Raw genomic sequence first — 6,458 nt, forward strand, 5'->3', positions numbered from 1 at the left:
CCAAGTCATAGAGCAGCTTTGTGAACAAACATCCAATGAAGAATACCTCAACACACTAATTAAAAGTGACTGCCTCTCGATCCTCCTTATCTAATAAACTAATCATATAAACAGGTGTGAAAAGTGGAAATTAAGAATACATCATACTTTGGTTATAACTGCTTTGAAAGAACTGTTCAGTTTTATAACATATTTAGCATCTCATCTCATTATCTCTAGCCGCTTTATCCTTCTACAGGGTCGCAGGCAAGCTGGAGCCTATCCCAGCTGACTACGGGCGAAAGGCGGGGTACACCCTGGACAAGTCGCCAGGTCATCACAGGGCTGACACATAAACACAGACAACCATTCACACTCACATTCACACCTACGGTCAATTTAGAGTCACCAGTTAACCTAACCTGCATGTCTTTGGGCTGTGGGGGAAACCGGAGCACCCGGAGGAAACCCACGCGGACACGGGGAGAACATGCAAACTCCACACAGAAAGGCCCTCGCTGGCCCCAGGGCTCGAATCCAGGACCTTCTTGCTGTGAGGCGACAGCGCTAACCACTACACCACTGTGCTGCCCATATTTAGCATGTTTTAACAAAAATAATATATTTTAATATAAACTTGGATCAATTAAACATTCAGTTTCTGATGTGTGTTACAGTAACAAAATACTTTAATCTCATTTTCGAGGTATTAAATATTGTGAGACAGCATATTGCTGTCTTTTGCGAGTAATTGTCCTTATTTAACTCTGTCCTTATTCTATTTTATTATATTCTATATTATTATACATACAGGACACTTTTTCGATGGAATAAAAACGTGTTCCATTCCCTTCTAGCAGGTTTAATTCATTTGGTTTGATAGCATGCAATATTGTTAGCATATCGCTTATCCTATGTGTATTACGTCACTCTACCCAATGGAGAATGAGCGCTGAATATGGTTTACGATATTGCATGGTTGTCAAGACAACATGACGTCACACGTCGGAGAAGTAAAACTTCCGTGCTAGTGAGTGATTGTGAGAATTTGTAAACAAACATGGCCGACAGGTTTGCTTCATTAAATATGGAAGATTTTGAGAGAAGTCTGAAAGAAAAAGACGCATTGAAGACCCGAAAGGAATGTATAATAATAATAATAATAATAATAATAATAATAATGACTGGCTTTTTTTCATGGTATATCAGATATCGATGACTTGTAACCATGTGATCAAAATGTGCTACGTCATGAGCATCTGCCATGATGGTGGATATACAAAGCAACTTGGATGGCAGCTGCTGAAAGCATGTCTGTAAACAATGCTGAATTTTCTTACCACGATTTGAACGGTTGAACAAAGATGCGATACAAAGAGAAGATAGATATGCGTGGTTTTGACCCATATTATTTTTAAAAAGTCAGACTTTTCTGAAGATAAGACACTTTTACCGACCATCGAGTAGCCAGATATCGCGTAGCCAGATATTGCGTTCTATCTGGTTCAGCTGCCGAAGAATCAAGTCCAACCTCGGACGAAACATACCCCATTTTCTGAGTGGGTGCCCAGTCTGGATCGTTTCTATCATATAATTTTGCTGGCGCTCCTAGAAGCGAAATGTTAATACACGTGTTAATACACTTTTACTGACCATCAAGTACCCAGATGTCACGTTTTATCTGGTTCGGCTGCCGAAAAATTCTAGCAACACGAAATATAATTCTTCCATGATATTATCGAGAAAGCTTTTGAATCTCATCTGAGATAAAATGATCACTGCAAACACAAACTGTTTTGGTTTTAGCCTCTGTTAGATCAGCCTTGCCGATGTTCAGCCATGCTCGTCTCCTCTCCATACTAAACCTCAGAGTTTCCTCGCCCTCTTTCTGAGTGACGGACGGAATTCTAAAAAAATCGGAACATGCCACGGTCACCAATACTGTTGTGACCACAACCGTATACAGCACAAAGATATGGCAGAGCTAAAAGAACACTTAAAAACAAAGAGAGTTGTGTACGCGTGACTATGATTTGTATGGAATGTCGCTTGAACCCGCATTTGTATATCCACCAACATGGCCGACATCCAGGTTTCTATTTTGCTTTGATGTCACTTGCAAGTCAAGGATATTCCATTCAGCTAGCATGATACTGAATGAGTCAAAGACGAGTTCAATATCATGCTAGCTGAATGGAATATATCTGATATACGGTACCATGAAAAAAGCCAGGCAATATTATACATACTAAACCTACATTTATTAATATTTTACTCTGTACTTGAGCTGCAGCAACACCTGAATTTCCCCTCATGGGGATCAATAAAGGAATATCTTAATTAGTAAGCAATTAGAGATTCGATTCTTCCCTATTTTCTTTCTCAGTATCCAGGTTTGTTAATTATAATCAAAAAGAGGACTTAATGGAAAAGCTATGTTTAATTGCTGGATTTCATGATTTTAGAAACTTTCGATGCCTAATTTCTATTTCGGTTATAAATAGAAACAGTCCCTCAGACTTAAACTTAATCACAGCCTGAACCATCCTTTAAATTATAAATGAACAGAAAACATTCATATTGTCATTTGAGCAGCAGTGCTTCAGTTTGAGAAAATGATCATATTCTAAACTCCTAAGCTACTGTAATTATTGCATAATAATAATAATAATAATAATAATAATAATAATAATAATAATACACAATTTCATGACAACAATAATCCCAGAAGCAGCCCTGAATATCTGTTCACAAGAATATAACAGATATTATTGTGTAAATTAAAACATACTATGGAGTTTTTAAGCAGTGATGTACTGTTTTTAAGAAAATAATGTATCCTCTTATACAGTATGATGTTAATGTAAATTATTCTACTAGGGAATACAAAGATATTTTATACGGTAGTTAGTAAATATGAGCAACACATGTTAATTGCATTTGAACGTATTGTAGTTTTATTTCAAATCCCAACTGACATCAGGTAAGAGGTGCGATACACCCTGGGCAGGTCTCCAACCTATCACAAGACTAACAACCATTCACACTTCTGTACAATTAATTTCAGACAGCCAGTTGACCTTATCCACATGTCTTTGGGCTGTGGAAGGAAACCCACACGGGCACGGGGAGAACATGTAAACTCCATACAGAAAGGCCCCAGTCAACTGTGAGATTTGAACCCACAACCTTCTGGCTGTGAGGCAAAAGTACTAACCACTGCTCCACTATGCTCTCTGATTAAAGAACTCATTTAAGGACCTATTTCAGTCATTATATCGGCTACCGAAGAGAATTTATCTCAGTGTACATCATGATGTACCATTCGTTCGGACTTACATTAAATTTTGGGGCACTTTGATTTGCATACTTGAAAAAATAAAACACTATTTGGAAATTGGGACTGAAAATATAATCGAAGAGGAGCCAAAGGGTGCTAAACAGTTACACAGTAGGTTTAATGATTATGCCAGATACGTGAGAGCCTGTAATGCAGCTAATTTAGGCATTTTTCAGACGTGCCGATATCCGCCAAGTATATAGATATTGATATATGAATTTTTATTATTGATAGACTGTCTGTTGATACAGAAAGGCATGTTTTGCTCGTTTGCCTAAAATTTCTTCTTCTTTTTTCCCCTAAGATACAATCATTGTTAAAATCATTGGTAAATTCCTTCATGTTTTTTCCTTGTGGAAATAGATCACCCATGCAACATAAAAACACCTCTATTTGTGAGGAGTGTGAAGAAATTTCAAGCAAAACAAAACTCAATTAATGATTAATTATACTGTATCACTGCTCCAGTTTCATGCTCTTCATTTTTGGTATTAGCATACATTATTAAGTATAACGCATACAAAGTTTATAATGTGGTTCATCTATTATCGTGTGCTTGATTCGTCTCCTTGTAAGCCGAGTTGATAAATGTCCTTCGACAAACCTGTTTCCATTTCCACACAGTGATCAATATCCCTGATCAGTATTGATTTCCCCATCTGCTGTCCTTTTACTTTCCTCCATCAATTGTTCTTTCCTTCGCTGAGCATTTTATCTTATGCTCAGAGTGGATATGCTGATATCCTGTGTCAAAAAAACATGCCACATTGATGTATTCTGCAAGGAGGACTGTGATCCATTCTCCTATAAGAAAAGGGCTTTGTCAAACATGCCAGGGTTTGGTTTACATACTGTCAGGATTTGCCATTGGATATACATTCACTGGATATGAGCAATCGCGCGCTCTGATTGGCTACTCTACTACGAGGCTATCAGCTCATATACCGTGAGTAGAGAAAAATAAAATGGCGGAGCGTGTTGCTGAACCAACCAAGGACGAAATAAAAACTCTACCTGAAAAAAACCCAAAAATACAAAAAAAGCAACAAAATATGGAATGAAAGTATTTGATGGTAAGAACATATCTATTTTATTTTTCAAGAATTATTATTATTATTATTATTATTATTATTATTGCATTTTTCATAAACTGCTACTGCCATTTCGCCATTTTTTTACATTCTAAGCAGAAATTTTGTCAGACGTTTTGTATAAAGTTTTTATTTATCAAATTTGCAAAAAATAAAAATAAAAATGCTCTGTTTCTCAAAATCCAGTGAATGTGGATAGAATAAAACAGTTATTCCACTCAATCTCGTCATACATTGCTTATAGCCAACTTGGTGCTACGGGCCTCGTCGGCTATCAGCTCATGTACGACTCGATTTCGTGAAATAACTGTTAAATATCTCATTATAATGGCACTTGTCGAAGGGTGGGATATATTAGGCAGCAAGAAAACAGTCAGTTCTTGAAGTTGATGTGTTGGAAGCAGGAAAAATGGGCAAGCATAAAGATCTGAGTGACTTTGACAACGTAAAAATTGTGATGGCTAGATGACTGGGTCTCAGCATCTCCAAAATGGCACATCTTGTCGGGTGTTCCCGGTATGCAGTGGTTAGTACCTACCAAAAGTGGTCCAAAGAAGGACAACCGGTGAACCGGCGACAGGGTCATGGGTGTCAAAGGCTCACTGATTCACATGAGGCACGAAGGCTAGCCCATATGGTCCAATCCCACAGAAGAGCTCCTGTAGCACAAACTGCTAAAAAAGTTAATGCTGGCGAAAACAGAACGGTGTCAGCATGAACTTTTTCAGCAGTTTGTGTGTATATGATATCATGATGACATCATATAAATATCACAAACCGATGTAACAGTGAGAGGTCATGATGACATTGCCATGATATATTTAATATGATATCAGAACCTTAGAAATTTATGATATCATTGTGACATTATAATTATATCATGTCCTGGTTGGGTAGTTGTTAGATCACAAATCAATTGAACACCTAGTGAAGATTTTGGAGTGATGTGTTAGACAATGCTCTGCACCAGCATCATCACATCACCAGCTGAGGATATATCACTGCTGTTCATTGCTCCAGGACAGTTCCACAGACTTGCAGAATGTATGCCAAGCTGTGTTGTAGCTGTTCTGGCAGCTTGTGATGGATCTAATCACTTCATGTTGGCTTTCCTTTTAATTTGGCACCCACTTCTACTTAAAGCCTTTTAACCTGACGTCATGATTTTATCTTGTCGGATCTCTAAATACCACAAATGTCCTTAACCTTCATCCTACCAAGTGGGGTCCATCTGGACCCCGCACCTATATGTTTGTTTGCCATTTTAAAAATATGTGACATACTGCCTCACCGTTTTATGAATTTGTCGGAATTTATGTCTTAATTAAAACACTAAAGCACCGGAAGATCAGCTTTTTGCATTGTGAAGGTATAATTAATTTGTTACTGGGGTCCAACCGGACCCCAGAGTAAAGTTTATCTGTCTTTCATTTTATAATTGAATAGCACACTGAAAGTTAACTTCTTTTATTTCTTTAATGTTCCATAATGAAACTACCAAGGCATTCCTTCTTGGGGTCCGTGTGGACCCCACTGCTGCAATAAGCACAGGCTGCAAAACAAAAGCCCTAAATTATTTTACAATTACTTTTTTGTTTTAAATTCTGTAAGAAAAGACCTAAGTTGTAATCCAGAATGTTTTACAGCTGCATGAGCTGCAAAAATCATGTATATAATGCCAATTTTTTTTTGTGGCGCTATAATTTGCTACATGTATGCTAGTTATTGCAATATTATTGCATTTATAATACATCATTGATATTCAGCCATAGTGAATTTTGTTCTTCAATAAAGTTATGTCTGTTTGCTGTATTGAATTGGTTCTTACTGCATTGATTTCAAGGTATTCCCTCCTGGGGTCCATACGGACCCCGCCTGGTAGTTTGTGTATGTAAAATTGGCTGGTAGGATGAAGGTTAAGTGTGATCTTTATGCCTGGGGCCCTTTAGTGTATTGCTGTTATTAATACAAGATGTTCTGAACAAAACTTATCTGGTGATTTTGTCTTTTTAAGCTTTAATTTTAAAGAAAAGTATTGGGGTCCAAAC

The sequence above is a fragment of the Neoarius graeffei genome, chromosome 24 (genome assembly GCF_027579695.1).
Source record: "Neoarius graeffei isolate fNeoGra1 chromosome 24, fNeoGra1.pri, whole genome shotgun sequence".
NCBI lineage: Eukaryota > Metazoa > Chordata > Actinopteri > Siluriformes > Ariidae > Neoarius > Neoarius graeffei.